General features: G+C 41.7%; 1 protein-coding gene across 8 annotated transcripts in view; it reads right to left on the reverse strand.

Moving 5' to 3' along the window:
• BAZ2B (bromodomain adjacent to zinc finger domain 2B) overlaps positions 1 to 20,204 on the reverse strand; it is a 331,616-nt gene that overhangs the window by 221,351 nt on the left and 90,061 nt on the right. Inside the window, exon 1 of one of the 8 annotated variants that reach the window (XM_075933461.2) lies at positions 5,049 to 5,621. The exons of the other annotated variants lie outside the window; for them this stretch is intronic. The gene's annotated coding sequence lies outside the window, so the exon portion shown is untranslated. Of the gene's footprint in view, positions 1 to 5,048; positions 5,622 to 20,204 lie in introns of those variants that run through there. 8 annotated transcript variants of the gene reach the window in all.

The raw sequence follows: 20,204 nt of genomic DNA on the forward strand, positions 1-20,204 counted from the left end.
GAAACTTTAGAAAGGGAAGATTCCCTGGTGTCCTGTTGATAATTAATGTTAATTTATCAATCACTTTTGCCATAACAGTAGGAAGGATTGCTGGAGTAACAGGGCATTTGAGCTCCAAAGGATAGCAGCATCTCCCACTGATTTCTATCTTCTCTGGCACATAGTAGGGAAACACACACAAGTTTCTTCAGATAAAAGAAAGGCTTGCTATAATGGCAGAATGTGAAAAAAAAATGGAGGAAGTGCTTCAGAAACACAGAAAAGGAAAGGCTTCTATTTTCACAGAACACTTTAAAATTGCTGAGGGTCTCAGTGGACTACTTAATGATCTCTCCAAATGTTGTTTGTGTTATTAGCTAACTATTGTAAAGCACTTTGGATAAAAACCCTTAATAAACGCTTTTTTGTGCTTCAAATCAAAACACACAACTCATGTTTTAATATTAGTAGGGGTCTCTTCCCCACTACAGCAGCCACAAAGCTAAGGCTGCAAAGGAGAGGGAGGTGCCTCTCTCCTTCCACGGCAGTGACTGAGTTAGGCTGGGAACGGAGGGGGCGGGGGGGGGGGGGGATCTCCACAGCCACATAGCTTAGGCTGGGAAGAAGGCTCATGTCTCCCAGCAAGCCCTACAGCTGGGAAAAAGTGCCTCTTTATCACTGCAGCCTGGAACAACCCAAATTTATCCACCCTTTCTTCTCACCTCACTGCTACCCACTCCTACCTCCTATTTCCCCCACCTCATCCAACTGCCCCTCCCATCTACATCCCTCAAGGCCACCACCTCACCTTACATGTGAGGGACCAGGGTCCAGCCACCTAATTAGCAGAGCCACACCTGTGAGCCATTAATTAGTGGGTAGCCCTTCGTTCTCCTACTTGTAGCCATGCACACCTTAGTGGGAACCATCCACTGACCACCTGAATGGAGCTCACAGGCCATTAGTGGTTCAAAGACCACAGTCTGAGAACCTCTGGACTAAACCAAGGACTGAAGAAAGGTTCAGTGGGTTGAGATATACTTTGTAATTCCTCAAACTTGTCATTATCCCCAAGAATCTAGCTTTCCACAGGTATAGAAAAAAATAGGTCTTGAGAACTGACCTGACTTCAGAGAGATAGTAATGGTGCAGTAGTTCATCTCAAGAAGTGCAATGCTTGCCTTGGAGAGGGCATGGAAAAATGCACAGTGATTTTTACTGTAAGATGATTGACAAAGAAGAGAGCAACATGAACAGACCATTTACTTAAAAAGCCTTTTGACTAGTCTTTGTGCTTCAGCAGGTAGGACCTTCAAGGTAATATTTGAGAAACATCAAAGCTCTAGGCGATTTCACCTCTGGCTTGTACCTTTCTACATAAGGGAGTTAAAAGTAAAATTCCACCCAAAATTATCATGGACATAAGAGCAGCTCTGCAGAAGTTATGGATTTGCACCTTTTTGAAGCACAACTGGATCTGGTCCCATGTTTATCATTACTTCTAGACGTAATGGTAGACCACTTGAGACAAGCTCTGAGTTACAAGAAATCAGCCAAGTGATTGTGCCATAGCAGTCAGAGAATTCTGCGTTTTTTAAAGTGTAATCTTACAAAACAGAGACAAAACCTTTCATATGATTTGGAACCATGAAGCGGTATAATATGTAATCTATGAGTGTCTGATCTTGTCACAGATGCCTACCTTCACTACTTTCCACAATTTATTTCATGTTGCACGTTGTTTCAAACTAGGTAACGGATACTCCAGGGCAAAGGCTGTATTTTACTACTTATTTGTACAGTGCCTAGCAAGAAGAGGCCCCTATCCTGAAGGGGGCTTTTGGGCACTATCACAGTATAAACAGAAACCTCTAGACAAATAAAAAAAAAGGGATGAAAAAATTAACAAGTAACTGCTGGTAGGTGATGTGTTCTCTTTTGGAGCTTTATTTACTTCGGGTACGTCTACACTTGCTCCCTAGTTCGAACTAGGGATTCGAAGTAGGCAACCGAAATTGCTAATGAAGCAGGGATTTTGTATCAGAACTTGTATAAGCAAGGTTTTGGAGTGCTCTTGTGGGCCCCCAACTTGTGCATTCATCATGCCAGAAGGGGGAACAGCCTTGACATGGTAGCAGATCATATTATGAGAACCCAGAATTTTGAAAGTACACAAATTTTTCTTTTAACTTGTTGCAAGCTTCGGATTTTTTTTTCTTTTCTTTTCTTTTCCTTTTTTGTTGCTGTCTTGAGAAGAGGCACACAGAAAGTAAAGCTCAGACATTATTTCCAAATTCTCAAACAAAGAAAGCAATAAACCTTGACAGACTATCTAAACTTTTCACTACTTACGCATTTTAAGAAGTCCATTGTTGGAGAGAGAAGTGTCTCCCAACTCCCTCAATACCTGGGAGAAACTGCTCCACTCAAACAGAAGAAAGGGGAAAAAACCCTCTTTTCCAGTTTGAAATTTCTACCTACATTGTTATTGGCTGACCACCCGACATGTTGGCTAGGTACATGAGTTAACCCTATAGTCACCGGGTGCTGGTCAGCACTCCTGATTATGACAGTTCCCAACACAAAATCTGCTTACTCTTTGTGCATGGAAGCAAGAGTGGTTAATCTCCCCCATCTCAAGACACTGAAAAGTTGTTTCATTGGAAAACATAACACACAATCAACAGCTCCATAACTTCTGTTTTAAATCTACATGGTGGTGGTACCTAGAACCTTCAATCCTGGACCATCATTCATATTTTGCTAGATGCTATACAAACTCACACCAAAAATGGTTTGTCCCTAAGAGCTCACATTCTAAGTAAAGTTCCTGTATTCATTCATCACTTAAAAGAAACATATTAGATATGCTGCAGTTTTCCAGGTCTCTTGTCTCACCTGGTTTGAGTTTTCAGAAAAACAAACCCATACTCTCTAGCTGCCTAACAGTTCAACTGGTACAACGACAGCTAGTTCAGGGTATACAGCACCCTCTGCGCACACTATTTCCACAGCTAGAAGCAAACAAATACATTAACGGAGAAACAGAATACTATTCTAGCAAAGTCATGCAAATCTGCAACTGATTTCAATGATTTTTGCATACGCATAAGAGGAGGGGGTTAGAAGGCAAACAGAAAACTAAATCTTACAGGGAAAAGTCTCAGAAAGGAAGCCATATTAGTCTGTATCTGTAAAAACAGCGAGAAGTCCTGTGGCACCTTAGAGACTAACCTATTTATTTGGGAGTCTTCAACTGCTGGATGGACTGAAAGTACCAAACTATCCATATATAGAAGGTACAAAAACAAATTCACTACAGAGCTTGCATCAAGATTTCAAAAAGTGTACAGCCATGAAATGTTCAATATATATTTTTCTGTAGTCTACATATTGAAATGGCTATATAAAATACAGCAGATTTTGTTTAAAAATTTGTGGTTATTGCCTTGACAACAGAGTTTAATAATGAAACAGTAAATAATGCCACAAAGCACTTAACCTAGTGCCTTTTTTAGTGGCGCTCTCAGCATCTTCCAGAAGTGGGTGATATCCATTAAACACATTTTATAACGGGTTACAAGACTCCTCTCCCCAAGAGACAGGCAATGTACAGACACTGACAGATAAAGCTTGCTCACCCTGTCACATTGTTTTTCACCAAAAGTAGACCACTTAATGGTCAAATGGAAATCTAGTTATCGTAAGGATCACTTTGGAATGAATGCCAGTGAATATTCCTATTTAATACCAAAACTATTCAGCCAAGAAGTGCTAAATGCAAAGCGAGTGTTCTTATGTTGGCAAACTCAGGTTTGTCAGCCATGCCATCTACTTTACATGTTCTTTATTACAGGCAAATTAACCCTTATGCAGACACACTCCAGAAAGTATTAATCATGCTTACTAAGGAGAATCCCATTAACTGGTTGTCAACCTCTCTTTTTGGCCCTTTTATTCAAATTCTTTTTAAATTTTATCACAAGTAACTTAATATCATATTTAATATCGTCACTGTAAGACAGCAATATTGACTTTTTAAATTAAAGTCCACTCCAGCATGTTTTTACAATATTCTTAACTGTCTGTTGTAAAGGAATTGATGCCATATGTTCATTATGGCAGCAAAGAACACTAGTGCAATCCCATTCTATTGTCCTCACCTATTTTTGGAGCCTGATTTGGCAAATTTTCCGGTCACTGTGAAACAACCGAGAAAAATGGTTAACTGTATAAAGGTACACAGCCTCAGTAATGTTGTCAGGGTATACAGCACCCTCTGTGCACACATATTTCCAAGTTACACATGTGGAACTATCAACTTTAGTAGTAAACAATCTACTGATGTTATGAGTAGAATTTTACCCTCATTCTCCTGGAACCCCATCTTCTTATAGGATTAAATCTTAAAACGATGCTTTGAGGGTAATATAAAAGTGGATCTCAGCACATTACACCTGTTCTCTACTATAAAATCAACAATTGTGCAGCTACTTGAAGGAAAAGTGTCTAATTTAAACTATCATGAGTGTGGAAACAGATCTAAATAAATACAATCTACCCAAGAAATCTCAGACCGTACTTTATTCCAAAACTGACAGACCGATACTAGATGTAAGATAGTTTGGTAGATGACAAAATAAACAGCCTACAAATTACCATTGTTTATTCAATAGTATTGGAAAATACTTTAGATATGTTCCTTGTAATATCAGTTATTCCCTTGAACATTTACCAGAATTGTCCATGGAATTAAGAATAGTTGAGAGATTTCCAGATAATTGCATTTTAAATATTAATCACTCAACAGCTAAATATATTTTAGACAAGGTTGTATTAAAATATTTTTAAATGAGTATAAAAACAATAGGCACCTTCCTTCTTAAAAAATAAAAATGTAAACCTGGAAATTAAAGTAACTGAAAAGTCACTCTAACTGTATGCTATTACTTCAAACCATACTTATAAATATTTTAAACTGCTAATTCTCTGGAAAAAAGCAGACAACAAAAGAGAACACTGAACACTTGTCTTTAGAAGAGAATAGATATATAACATTAACAGCTTACTGTGGATAGTGGTTTAATCAGGAAGTAGCCATTATCCTTTCGCTACAGAGCAGTGACAGCACTCCAAAACAACAAGCCGTGTTTTTTTTTCCTCAGTTAAGAGGACTGAAAGAACACATACTATTTTGTCAGAGCTTTGCTGACCCCAAAGGTCACCAGATGCCTATTATCAAAAGCTATCATGAAAACATAATCTAAGCAAGTATTTACAACGCTAGATTTGTGGAAATATCTAAAATCTGTCTAACACAACCTCTCTGTGTGTGTTTCTCAAAAACATGGCTGTCTTATTCAGAGATTAGCAATTATTGTAATGAGATACTGTCTGAGAGGGTCAAATAGTACTTCCTGCAGTTTACACATCTTGATTTCCTGGTAAACAAATTGAAAGGCAGGTGGAGCACTTAGATCACTGGTAAACAAGGATGCTCACATGACCAAAACCAACCCAGGTGAACTAAGTAGTTGCAAATACAATGTGTAATTGTTCCACCTTACGTGCATCCAAAATAAAAATAACTCTGAAGCAAATGGCAAAACTAGGTATTCTTTTTAAGCATGACTAAAAATAAAACAATCATTTAGATTAACTGAAGTTCAAACACACACATGCAATAAACTGCTGCTGAAGTTCTATTAGAATGAGGAATCAGTATGCAGCTTATGAGAAAAACTCTGAATCACAAGTTACTCTTGAAAAAAATCTGAAATATGAAAAAATTGCCAACAGCTATATTTGGAGGTTGATAAGTTTCACTATCTTTTCAGAAGAAAAAGGAAACAAACTAAAGCTATATTACATAATATGCTATTTAGAAGCCACCAAAATTAACTTTAAGAGCAATTTAAAAGGAAAACAAAATGCAATGGTTGGATAAAGATGTCACTTGCAGGATTCTTCATAGATACAGGAGCAAGAGGCTAGCTGGTTTGATAGCTTGACACAAATCAAAATTGTCACAGATACTAGCCAGGAAGTTGTGATGTTATTTAAGTGTCTAGAATTCCATCACCACCGATTCCCAGACTGCTGAAAAGGGGATGCAAGAGCCTCTGGTTGAGAGGAATTGGATCAACAAAAGTAATCCTCTACTCCAGATATTGGGGAAAAAACTAATGTGCAAGAAGTAAGAATCTGCACTTACATTTTCTAAAATACATTTCTGTATTTTACTTGAAGCAGCAGGCTTCCAAATCCAAAACAAATCCAAATCCAAATCCAAAACCTGTCCAATCCAAAACAACCTCCTCAAATCCTTCATATTTCAACTGGACATTCTCTCCCTATCATACATCCCCTTCCAAGGTAGGCAGTGGTCACTAAATGCCTTTAACTACCCAAGATGGTTTTCCTTCCAAGAAGATGTTAGTCGCTGAGGCTATGACTACACTGCTGAGAAGAGTTGGAAAAAGATATGCAAATTGTGAACCACAATTTGCCTATCTTTTCCCACTTTTTCCCCAAAAGAGGTTTTTTACATGGGGCCAAATTTCAGAAAAAAAACTCCTCTTTCGGAACATCCCTTATTCCTCTTACCAAGAGGAATACAGGGATGCCAAAAGAAAGCTTCTGCTTTTTCAGAAACTGTTACAAAAAGCAGACACGTTCCTTGGATGCAGCAGAGTTTTACGGGATACCTCCAGAAAAGCTCTGCAGTCTAGACAGCCTGAGAAGACTGACACCAGTAGGAGAAGACTATTTCTTCCCTATTTAACTGACAGAACTTACCAATGAAGAAAATTTAAGTGGGTCAATTTTTTAAGAGGCTCTCTTTGATGGACCCTCTTCAGGAGCTGATGGGGGCCATTGCACTATGAAAGTAAAAACCCCATGGCAGCAGTGACCAATGAGAAAGGAAGCCTCTTACCCTCAAAAGTAACATGGAAACATACTTTCCTCTCTGAGGAACAGTTCAGCATGTAACCTCAGGAGAGAAGCCAATTGACAAATCAGGAGAATGATATCGGGAAAGCAAGTTTTTCCCACTCTTTAATCTGCTCTGATGGGAGCTATGGGTTCTGGAAGGGCGATACATAGATATCTGAGCCCCAAACCATTCAAGGCATTAAAGAACATCACCACCGCCTTAAATTTTACCCAAAATCAAGTTATGAGACAGTGAAGAGATTTCAGAACACAGTAGAACCTCAAAGTTATGGAAACCAGAGTTAGGAACAGACCATCAACCACACACCTCATTTGGAATCAGAAGTATGCAATCAGGCAGCAACAGAGACGAAAAAAATTACCATGTTAAATGTAAACTACTAAATAAAGGAAGGTAAAGATGAAAAAAATTGATAAGGTAAGGAAATTGTTTCTGTGCTTATTCCATTTAAATTAAGATGATTAAAAGCAGAACTTTTCTTGTGAACAGTCAAATTTAAAACCTGTCCCACTGTAAACTTAAAAAAAAAAACCATAACATTCAGAGTAACAAACACTTCAGAGTTACAAACAAATTCCACTACTACCGAGGTAAATACTATAATGTGTATTTTTACTCTTATCTGTACTTTCAGAAGGCAAGCAGTTCTGTGCTAGCAAGAACATGTAGACTGACGTTCACAGGCGCCTCTGAGAAGAGTCTATTGCAGAAGAGAAGGGTAGCAGTAATAGAAATAATGGATTATTGGATTTCTATTGCACAGTCCACATTACGGAGGAAGGGCTACAGTTCCAAGTAAATAGCAATAGTGGAAAAACACTATGTCCAAGGGTTTGCATTTTACATTATTCCTCAGTCACAAAATTTTCTGCAGAACCTATATCACTCCAGAACATAAAACTTTCCTTTAAAACAAAAATTTTCTAGCTGATATAGCTGTGAATGCAACCTCCTGAATGAAACTGATTGAGTGCCATCTAAGTATACAAACAGAAAATATGAAAAATGGCTATGAACAGTATGAACTTTTCCTCTTCCTATTTTCTATCTCCATCAGGTGTTAAATCTGAGAGTTAATGCTTATGGTTTCACATCAATGTGGTTAAATCTTTCACTGCTACTGACCTGAGTAAGAACACCAAGCTACTTACCATGTACATCCACGAATATCAGTTGTATAGACAGATATTCATGGGCAAGGAGATACCAGTAGGATAGCCAATTACTATCAGAATTTGCTGGGGTGAGGCACCGGCAATTCAAACCATTCCCACACTCACTGCCTCTAAATCTCAAGTTACCTCAATAACAAGAAGCAGGGATTCTTCTTTAGAAAAATCCCCAACCACCCTCTTTCATGCCCAAACCCAAATGCATCTTTCTTCTTCATAGGTGATACATCTTTCAGCTATTCTCTGATTAAATGCAATACCCATTTCCCAAACAATTAGGAACAAGCAAGAAGTCTTACTCATTGGGCCAGCTTCTAACACTCAACACAACTATGTACCACTTTATTTCATGAGTGGTCCCACCATGAAGTCATTTAGAGAGGAAGTAAATACTCAATTTGGGCATAAAGAGTGTCAGAATCCAGCCCTATATTTGGAAAAGGTGCTGCTTTAAAAAGACATGTAGCAAGATAAACCCCTTTCTCTAGAGTGCTTCACTCAGATATGCCAGTTCAGAAAGAGCCTCTTAGAGCTGCTCAGAAATTGTATAGCAGCTGAATTCCCGGTACCTGCCTTAGTCCTTCTCATACCAAGGAATAGGATGGAACAGGGCCTCCTACAAGAGGCAGGAAAAATATGGCACTGTCAGCTATAGTTCCTCCTCTGAAGCAGGTTAGGCAGTATACACATGGCCTGGTGCTGCTACTTATGATTTCTTTGGTCCTAGTTTACAGATTCCTTCTCTACCAGCAGCCCCAATTTTAAACTAAATGCTTGGGCATGTTGCATAATAATTGCACTCTAAGGTAATATCTTGAATCAAAAGATGCAAGTGAAATATTGCAAATAATGATTAGCAAGGGTCACTAAAATTATATACTTCTTGCCCACTATATCTGCACAATTTCCCTCAGAGTCTTTTTTTTTTTTTTTTTTTTAAGGGGGAGGGAGCGGTTAAATTTAATTAATTCAGTGGTTACTAAAAGGTACCAGAATGAGCACTCTCAAGGCTGATTTTTTTTTCCATCAGGTAGGATTAGTACAAACTCTTCCACACCACCCTGTTACCATACCCCAATTCAGAACTGTACAAATGTCCCTCATTTTGACAAAATGTCACTCATTTTAATTCCAAAGATACATACTTTGCACACAATTTTGATATAAATATATTTTCAGCAATAAAACATTTGGGGGATATGTGAAATAAAGAATTATGAAACCAAGGCTGGGGAAAGAAATGGCTACTTTCTGTACCTGTTGTTCTTCAAGACGTGACAGATGTATCGAAGCAGGTGAATACATGCTGAAAACAGACATTTTTGCCTAGCCTTACCTCTAGAAGAGCGGTGCTTGCATCTCAGGTCTGAAATCCCTACCATGACTATACCAGGTTGCATCATCCAAACTACTCTGAGCTCTTTTGCACCAAATGTCCATGGAAAGACTATGAAGTAGAAGGTGGGTCATGAAATATATAACTGCATCACATCATGAAGAAACACTTACAAGGACTGCAGGACCACTCTTCTGACATTAGCTCTAGAAGAAGTAGTGATCACAGAATGTCTATAAATATATGTGTAGATGATCATGTGGCCACCCTACAAATCCCCAATATGGAAAATGGAAACGTCATGAAAGAATGCCATGAACATTGCCTGTTCTCTGTTGGAATATGCCCAATCTGTTGAGGTACAGCCAATGTTATATCATACTCTGCCTTGATGTAAGGCATCCATCTAGAGATGATCCATGCAGAGAACAACTATCACTTTATGTGGGCCACAGATGATACAAACAGGCAAGGCAAAGCACAAAACTATTTAGTCCTACTCAAATAAATGATTAGATAGCATCTCATATAAAGAGGCATTATTCCTCTGGGGAGGAATGCAGATAAGAGAAAAATATAGGCAAATATACTGGTTCAAAACTATCTGAGAGACCATCTTGGATACAAATTTTGGACATGGCTGGAATGTAATCTTGTCCCTGGACACCCAGTCATCAGGGACACAATCATCGATTCTGCCAAAAGATTATTAAAAAAAATAGTTTTCCGAGATAGCGTGACAGAATCCCAAGGGTATGGTCTGTAACTTTGGGACCTCTGTGACCCCAAGCACTTTAGATAAACTCACTAGTAAGGATAAAAGATTAAAATAAGTTTGTTAATCACAGAAAATACAATTTCAATAACTATCAGGGGAAGGTACAAAGGTCAGAGACAGTTACCTAAGAAAACTTAAAAACATGCATTCTAAATCATAAAACTTTCAGACCAGCAAGTTTTGAATCAAACGGCTTTGAATATTGCCAATACTGCTGCCAAGTGCACACATACAGAATACTAAGCCTAATTTCCGAAGGTGTAACAAGTAGTTCAAGACATCCTGGATGGAAGCCCCAGCCAGATGGGTCCCATAAGCTGGTTGTGACTATTTTCTTCCACTATTTGATCTGAGGAAGTGGGTCTGGCCCACGAAAGCTCATCATCTAATAAACCATCTTGTTAGTCTTTAAAGTGCTACATTGTCCTGCATTTTGCATAAGCCAAGAATGACACTGAAAATCTCTTCCAAGTAAATTATGCTAGTAGAAGGTTCCTACAATTAAGTAGGTCAGCCTATGAGCAACACCCTTCCTCCTCATTCACCTACATGATAAGTTGAAGAGAGCTGATAATCGGATGCAGGGTGTGGCCACTATCCTGCATGAAGTGGTCAAAGAAACAGAAGTGGCATTACAGGCTAAATTGACAGAGCAAGGAACTTCAAAAATCGGCACTGCCTTCGCCAGGGGCAGATGACGGTTTTGCGGGGCCCCGGGCAGCATACTTCCGTGGGGGGCCCCCCTTTGCCACGGCGCATGCGCAGCGGCGCCACGGCGCATGTGCGGGACTTTCTGAAGCGCGGGGCCTGGGGCGGCCGCCCCGTTCGCCCTGCCATATATCCGCCCCTGGCCTTCGCCACACTGGGACATAAAAGATGCTGCAGTCTGGCTGCTATTGAACCCCATAGTGACATCTGTGTGGCTGGCATTTATACCCCTAGAGACATTAAGGTAGTTCTTGAATTTTTGAAGTAATTCAGGGTTTCACCAATCTTGACAGAAAACAAGGTTCAGCCATCAAAACATAGATCCTCAATTGCTTATTGGATGATGCTTGCTGGATATCCAGTGCAATCACCTAGTTCTGAAGCCAAGACACCCTCTTCACAGTGATTTGCTAGGCCATCATTGTGGCTGAAGTGTCCACCACATTAAGAACAAATTGCAGAGATGTTATAACCACAAGGCAGCCCACAGTATCATAGGAAGCCTCATACAACTGCTCCTCAAATTTGGCCACAGCCAACCAATTGAGGAAACATTTGGGCAACAGAATTTGCTAGTTCACAATCCTCAACAGTAAGGAAGAGGAGGTATATACATCTCTTTCTGCCCAAAAGGTCCAGACACTTAGTCTAGGTCTACACTACAGAGTTTTTGCACAACAACTCGCGGAGCATCCACACCTCAAGCACATTTTCACGCAAGTAACATGAAAGAACAGAGGGGTTTTTCCAGTGTAGCTATTCCTCTTTCTATGAGGAATAACTCTTTTTTGTGCAAGAGCTCTTGGGCAAAAAGATGTGTGTGAATGGGAAACAGGGGTTTTGCACAAAAAGAGGCAATCGAAAAAAGCCCAAGTGTCCTTGTGGCCATTCTGTAAATAGCAATCAGTTTCCTTTCGAGAGCGCATCCATGCAGTCTGGATGCTCTCTTTCGCAAAAGCGCATCGTTTTTTCAATGCGCTTTTGCAGCATGCATGCTCTCTTGCGCAAGAAGTTTTTACAGAAGATCTCTGGCAAAAAGCCTCTTGTGAAAAAAGCTTGTAGTGCAGACATAGCCTCGGAGTCCTTGAGGATGGACATGAGCTTGCGTAACCAGCCTCAATCATCCACCCCCATGAAGACCAAGGATTTCAAGGCTGATGGAATAAATCCCTTGTATCTCTCTGTAGGCCCAAAACAGCATTTTTACTAGTGCTTGGAAACTGGCAGTACCAAAGTTGGCATACCCAAAGAGCTATCACAGATTCAAGAAGTGCCTCATTAACTGGGAGAGCCACCCTCCTGTCAGCCGACAGTCTGGGCTCCCTATATCTGTCCCTTAAGACCGGCTGAAGTTCTTTTAAATTGTGCTTGGTTCTATTACAGCAACTGAAGGAGTCAGGTTAAAGCTTAAACAGTTACAGGTTTATTTGAGGAAGCTTATAAATCATATGGTTACAATGGCTATTGCTCTATTTCTTAACTACTAGCAAAATATAGATCTTAAAAATGGTTACAAAGAAGATAAAGATAGAAAAATAGAAATAATGGTACCAACAGCTTACTCTTTCTATGTGTACACTTAAGACAGAGGACCACATCCAGGTACAATTTTTACCCCCTTCTGTGCCTCTCGACTCCAGCATGTCAGGCCAGGGCCGGTCCCCCAATTCCTAGGAAAGACGAAAATATGAGGTGGGCGTCCCCATAGAACCTCAGGAGGTCAAACACCTAACCCGACCAGCAGGTAGAGGGTAGAATGACACTCAAAGTGAGTGTGTGCTGGAACTATCTTATATACCCATTGGGTCACGTATTTTCTCTTTATCATCTGTAATGCCAAATGATGCTGGTCTGTCTTTTGTGAGACCAGTTCTTACAAGGGAGTTGTGAACTTAATTTACACTTGTAAGAGAGAATTGAGATGATTAAATTGGAAGTACTGGACATTCTTTTCTCAATGGGGGATTCCTCTCCCAGGGACTGTGTGTTCATATCAACATGGGTGCCAGCCTCGCATATCCTGATCTTGCATCAAAGCAGATCAAAGCTTAATGGCTATGCTGATTGCCTTAATCGCTCTCTCTCTCTCCACATATGTTTTTTTCAGCTTCTCAGGATCAGATGAGCCAGCATAGACTATGCTGATTTTATTGCTCCTTCTCTGCCCTGTATGCTTCAGAGAGGCAAATAAGATGGATGATATGGGGGGTTAGTCTGTCTGGCTACACCTCCCAGGAAAAGAAAATGTCCACAAATGTATGGGTATTCTCAAGGAAAATACTCTGCTCAAATTAGAGATGAGGCCACTCAATGTTAAAGGTCCCATTATGCCTTAAAATCCTCCGAGATGGAAGGGGAGGGTGAACCAGGAAGAACAAGCCATATCATTTAAGAACAAGAATGAGGCTGTTAGTTGGGTTAAAAGCAGTGTGTCCAAATGGGGGAAATTCTGTCAGATTCACATGAAGAGGAACCACAGGTATCTGGACTTGCAGCTACCAATGCTGCACAAGTAGATGATCTCACTTCGAATTGGATGTGTGATGTCTCTGGGAGGAGGGAGCTTCCCAGCAAACTCGGGGATCGCTGGTATGGGTAAGGCATTCATGGACAGTAAGTGACGATTCACGGGTCTCCATAACAGCCTTGAATCACGTGACAATCCTGATAGTCAAACACCTTTGGATGAAATGAAGCACAATAAGGAGGTTCTCAGTTCTGAAACAAAGGAGTCCCCGGACCTGAGACACATAGGGAGAGAGACTCTAGGCCGAGAAAGAGCAGGTATTCTGCCTCATCCGTATCCCAAAACAAGACTGGAATCAGCAAACCTAATGAAGTCAGCAAGACCAGTGTCAAAAATGTCCGTGCCACAGGCTAAATCATACCCAGTGTAAATACTGGGCCGGAGGATCTGAGAGCCTCATGGTTGGGGGCAGCAATAACCTCCCGGGAACCATCAGTGGCATCGACTGCATCAGTGATGAGAAATGACCAGATACTGAAAAATCTTTATACTGTTTCTAGTATAAAAAATGTAATCGTGTAATGGTTAAAAATCCTAGTAGTTACACTTTATATACTGTTGAGCCCGCATGGAAGCCTTCCCGCATGTAACCTGTGACGGGGAGCAGGAGAGGCTGGGGCAGCCCATCATAGACAGCAGCTGCTTCAGCAAGCTGAAGCAGTCCCTACCTGCAGTGGGCCACACAGGCCTAGAACAGTCACTTGCCCAGGGCAGGCGGGGAGCTACTCCAGCCCCTGCCGGTTAACCAGTTAACCATTTACATCCCACCAACTCTGGGAGAGGAACTCTTCCTTGTGCAGTGCCAAAGGGGTTCAAGAATTCAGCAGCACATTCCAACTGAAGGCCTACTACAGGCACCAATGGCAAAGATGGACCCAAACAGCACAGTAGGACTGATGCGGCATCTTGCATCAATGTCACAGATACTATTGGTACTAGCATTCTTCCTAAAGGTACTAGACCAGGGGTGGGCAAAAGGGCCTCTGCAGGCTGGATCCAGCCTGCCAAGAGGGTTGATCTGGTCCATGGAGGCCCTGCTGCTCCCTGGCCCCCAGGCTAATTAAGCCCTGGGGGCAGGGGAGCACATGAAACTTCCTCCCGTCGTGGCAGGACCACTCAGCGTTTTGAAGTGTGTAGTGGGTTGGAGATGTCCCCCACTACCAGAAGGGAGAAAATACCCCTCTGGAAGCCATTTTGGGCACAGCCTAGCCCCATCCCATCACATGGCCAGAAGGTAAGGGGTGTGGCTAGGACTATAAGACCTCTGCCAGGGAGCTCAGTCTGGGCACAGCCTCTGAGGGAGACAGCGGCCTGTCCAGAACTCCTGGTTGGGGAGGCTGAGACCTGGCCTGGTCCTCCCACCACTGCCTCCCCTAAGGCCAGCAAAGACTTCCCTGCCAGAGCCGCTGAGGCCTGGCCAAGCCGGCCAGCAGAGCTATCCTCTGACTCAGAGGAACCTGGGGCTCTGCTGGTGCCTGGGCCTGAGGTCCTGCTCGAGCCCCAAGGTCTATGGAAACCCCTGGACCCTGAGGGCTTGCCGGAGCCGGTGGACCAGCTGGAACCCCGATGCCTGCCTGAACCCCGGGGCCTGACGAGCCCCCTGGACGCAGCCAAGCTCCAACCCACTGAAGCCTGGATTGGACTGCCTGGACCCTGCTGGGACACCACCACCCTCGACTCCCTGCCAGAGACACAAGTACCTGCGAAGAGGGAGACAAAGACTGGACCAGGGGGTAGCACAGGCTGATAGCAGCCCTAGGCCAGCATGTTGCGGGCTGGAGCCCCGGCTGAGCCAGTAGCAGCTGCACTGTTGTATCCAGGGCCCCTGGGCCGGGGTGCAGTGGAGCGGGTGGGCCTGCGCCCCCTGCCACCCACCTATGGGGTGGTGGTCTCCCCCTCACCACTGCTGCAGGTGTGCTACCTGCCCAGCTCCTGAAGTAGGAGCTTCTACAGACCGGTGCGTTTGTGTTTTGTTGCCCCGCCCTGCTCAAGGGCCTGGGGTAACACACTGGGTTTTGTTGCCCCACCGTGCCCCAGGGCCAGGGTCTGCTTGTTGTATTAGGTGTTCTGCCCTGCCAGAGGGCCAGGCCCTATTCACTGTGTCTGTTTATGGCCACCCCTTGCACCAGGGCCTGGCTGCCATTTGGTGCTCCACCCTGCTCAAGGACCCGGGCTTACATATTGTGCTTGGGAACTCGGATGGGATCCAGGCCGGACCTTTTCAAGGGGCAGGACTAGGACTGTTGCCCTACCCAGAACTCAGCTGAGAGACTTGAGTCTACATTAGACTTCTTCCCCTGTGGCCCGGACCTGAAGCAAAGCCGGGCACATGAACTATTACCTCTCGCCCTGACCTGAAGCAAGGCCGGATATAGACTCACTGACTTGGACTATTTTAAGTCACGATAGGGTAGTGGGGCGGACTAGCAACCCACTACGCCAGAGGCGGAAGAACCCCCTCCCGAAGGCATACCAACCTACAACCAGCACCGGAAGTGGGGGGAGCTTAGAGGCTATTGTGGGCACTGCTGGAGGGCAGTGTCCCGAAAAGGATCCTGCCACTGGCTGTCCAAGCTAATTCCCAGGACTGAGGGCTGGTGGCGCTGTGGTGGTGAGTGTAACCCATTACAAAGTGCCATGCGCTCCTTACCGGGCAGGAGGAAATGTCATGTGCTCTCCCGCCTCCAAGCCCCTGATTGGGCTGGGGGAAGCATGTAAAGCCTCCTCCCACCCTGCAAGAAGTGCATAGCACTTTGAAGTGCCGCATGCTCCTCGCAGGGCAGGGGTAGGGCAGAAGGAGGCTTCGCTCGCTCCCTCCGCCCCCAGGCCAATCTGCGCACTCCTGCTAGGGCAGGAGGAAGATTGGCCTGGGGCCAGGGGAGCGTGCGAAGCTTCTTCCTGCCCTGCCAGGGGCATGGGTGCCTAGTGAGAAGGGAGGGAAAAGGGGCTCGTGGTCTGTGGGTTGGTTAGCCCAGAAGAATCCTGGGCCCGCCCCTTACGGTTTCTCCTTAGAGAAGCCCCTAGGGTGTCCTTCCTTTTTTCCCCTCTCAACAACTTTGGTCCCACAAGTTGGAGGGTGCAAGGAAAGTCTCAGTATCAGGTCAGGCTTGATTGCCTGTTAAAGCAGAAGCTTTTTGAGGTAAAGGTCCTATGTCACTTGAGTCTCGTTCTCAATGATCTACAGATGGAACAGCTCTCTCTAAGCAGTCTTTGCCAAGAATTTCACGTGAGTGTCACTGTTGAAAGCCACCACTCCATACAAAGGCTTGAATCCTGGTGAGGGCATAACTGGAGAGTACTTGGCTATCACTATACATATAATCATATACTAGAGCTGCGTCTAGACTGGCATGATTTTCCACAAAATATTGCCGCCTGTCTACACTGGCCGCAAGTATTTGCACGAGTACACTGACTTTGTAATGTACAAAATCAGTGGTTCTTGCACAAATACTCCTACACTCCTGCTCAGAGATAAGCCCTTTTGCGCAAGTATTCTTGCACAAGAAGGCTAGTGTAGACAGCCACGTTAATTTCTTGTGCAAGAAAGCCCGATGGCTAAAATGGCCATCAGAGCTTTCTTGCGCAAGAGAGCGTCTACACTGGCACGAATGCTTTTGCGCAAAAGTAAATCTTGTGTGCAAAGACACATGTCAGTATAGACACTCTCTTGCGCAAATACTTTTAACGGAAAAACTTTTCTGTTATAAGTATTTGCGCAAAATCATGCCAGTCTAGACGCAGCCCAAAACTGGAAGGGACCTCAAGAAGTCGAGTCCAGTTCCCTGCCCTCCCAGCAGGATCCAGTATCATCTAGACCATCCCTGATAGATATAGATCTATAACTTTAACACTAACTAAAGCTATTAACTAGGTACATTAAAATTAGGCTAAGAGGATGAATTGCACAGTTGTGAAAATAACCACATGGGGTTCTGACTATAGCTGATGGGAATAAAGCCAGCACTGCCTCGTATAATCTGAAAGGGGCTACTGGCATAAGGTGCGAGCATCATCTCTCTACAGTTACAACCAAGCAAAAGTCTCCAGCTCTGACATATGCACACACCTGCCTGGGATTCATATCTGCATCTATTTCAAGAAAAAAATATTACACTAAAGTAATAAATCCCACAACATTTTAACTTTAACTTTCTTACATGAATAAGTGTTGTGTCCTCCTCATTTGGGGTCTTTGACCATCAAAGCTTTCCATCACTACAAAGTAGGGGCTGGATTTGAAATGGTGATTTAGAGACAACAGAAACTATACAATTCCTTAAGCCTTTCAACTGTGTCACATTTCTGAATTTAGCATTTTATAAATAAATTCAAGTCACGTTAGGATAAACTATTTAATATTAGGTTTTTCAATTAAACATTTTCAGTATTTTATCACTTATTAGAGCATGAAAAGGATCATCCATGTAGCACACTTATTTTGGGATTTGGTTTAACTAGATAGTGGGAAGGAAACAAGACAACCTACCCTCAATTCTTTTTCAAGCCCACCATTTGGCCTTTATAATATAGTTTTAGCATTAAACAAGATTTATTTTCTCAAACTGATGGTCTTTGGAAGGTTTGCAATTTTCGTTCCAGTATACAGGAAAAGTGTTCATTTAATAAACAGATCTCTCAGTATAAAAACTACAGGAACATTTTATAGGTATTTTGTATTTAAAAGTTACCTTTAATATACAACTCTATGTATACCTTGAAAGGTTTAAGAAACAAAAAAAGCAATGTTGAACGCCAGGCATATTTTTTAGAAAAGATACAAAAGACTGAAGAAAGCTGTAAATATATATCCTTTCATTTATCTATCAACATAAAATAGACACACACACACAGCCTCTGAGAATACAATATTCATTTTGCTGCAGGAGAACAGACATTGCATAACAATGAGATTTGCTAATGAAATCAGCCATCAACCTGGAATACATATGTATTAAACCAAGACCTCAGTGTCATTTTCTTTTTGCATCGTTTGTTCTCTCTCTCTCATTTTTCTCGACCTTTCAATATTTTGTCCTCCTTCAGGTATCATTGCTTCAAGTACAGCAATATTGTGCAATATTATATTAAATACTATAGATACAGCACTTTTCATTTTACCACATTTATTTTTGTTAAATGTAGAAGCTAATTGCACAGGTTCCATCAGCATTGGTAATGCACCTTTAAAAGAAAAATCAGTGGTACTAAGGAGACAAAGGAGGTTTATTTTTATGGAAAATTTTAGAAACATATCTAATAAAAAGTGAGTATTATTTGGCACATAAACCATGCAGAAACTTTTACATCAAGACTACTATTTACCTGCCTATTAATAAAGAGATTTTATTGATATTAGCCTTGTATTTAATGGTTAAATGTGGGCATAATGCAAAACTATGACAAATGAAAATAACTGATTTACTAACTACTAAATAATAATTTGTAATGTATTTAATTAGGCCATCACATTTAGTAATAACATATATAGTATATATTCACACATTTATTTGAAAGACCTCACACTTTTTGCTCAGAAGTAGAATTAAAACAAATCAAGATTTACTATATGCATGGAATGCACTTTTCAGCTGTTCACTCTGTAATATCAATAAATTTAAAAAACTCTAAGATGCTATTCATCTGACCAAACAATGATCCATATTTTCCTTTTCTGGGATAAATATGACTCCATATTTTTGTGAAGATGCCATATTTGTAAATGTTAAAAGCTTCCAACCTACACCATTTGCTGTCAGATCAAATTACTCAAACTCAAAAAGTAATGGTATAGCTTACTGTGGAATAGATTTGATCTTAATTTATGGTACTAATAATTTTAAGATCGTTGGTAGCACTTCAGCTAATATTGCACTGTTAATGTAATATTTGTTCGTGTGCCTAATATCAAGTTAGTGTGCTTCATTTTCAGTGCACCTCATTGCCTAGCTCCAAGCAGCACTCTCCACATTAACAAAAGCAACAAATCACAAATATGCTTAAACATTCTCTAGAAACACCCGAAATCTTTGTAGACTGTCAATTAGCTTATAAAAACCAAGCTTTCACTAGAGTGGAGTTATACACATCATCTTACTGGTTTGGGGAGCATAAGGAAGAATTCATAAAGTAATTTATATTTTCAAAGAAAAAGCTATTCATCCTGCCACCTGACATTTCCCAGTCCACTTTGGAGTGGCTCTTTAGAGACAAGAGAAATATCAAAAGGTTTTTATACCATACATTAAGGAGAGTGCTTAGGAAGGTCCAGAAAAATATTAAGAAAATTTCAAAATCTTGTCTTCCCCATCACCAGGGTGATCAAATGTACAGTCACAACTGTAGTTGCCAAGGAAGAAGCTCATCAAAATATCAGACTAAAGAACCAGCAAGACACCACAGCAAAATAAAAATATAATACAAATATACTTTCAAGCATACACAAGCATGTGACAGGGCCCATTTTGCATTTTTATGCAACCAATGCTCCCATTAAAGTCACTGAAAGCTGTGGGTACTCTAAGGCTGTATCATTACGCCCCATTTTATCCTTCCATTTTCCCTCTTCTTCTTAAACATCCAAAGCATGCAACAACTTATAAGAAACTTCCAAGTATCTGTATTTTGAAATCAGCAGATTTTAAATATAAAAGATGTAGAAGGCTTGTTCAGTCACAACCTAGGAAAAATATTTTAAAACTCACTTCCAAGCATTTCTCTCTCTCTACAAACCACTATGTATTACA

Source organism: Pelodiscus sinensis, chromosome 7 (genome assembly GCF_052426305.1).
Source record: "Pelodiscus sinensis isolate ZL-2025 chromosome 7, ASM5242630v1, whole genome shotgun sequence".
NCBI lineage: Eukaryota > Metazoa > Chordata > Testudines > Trionychidae > Pelodiscus > Pelodiscus sinensis.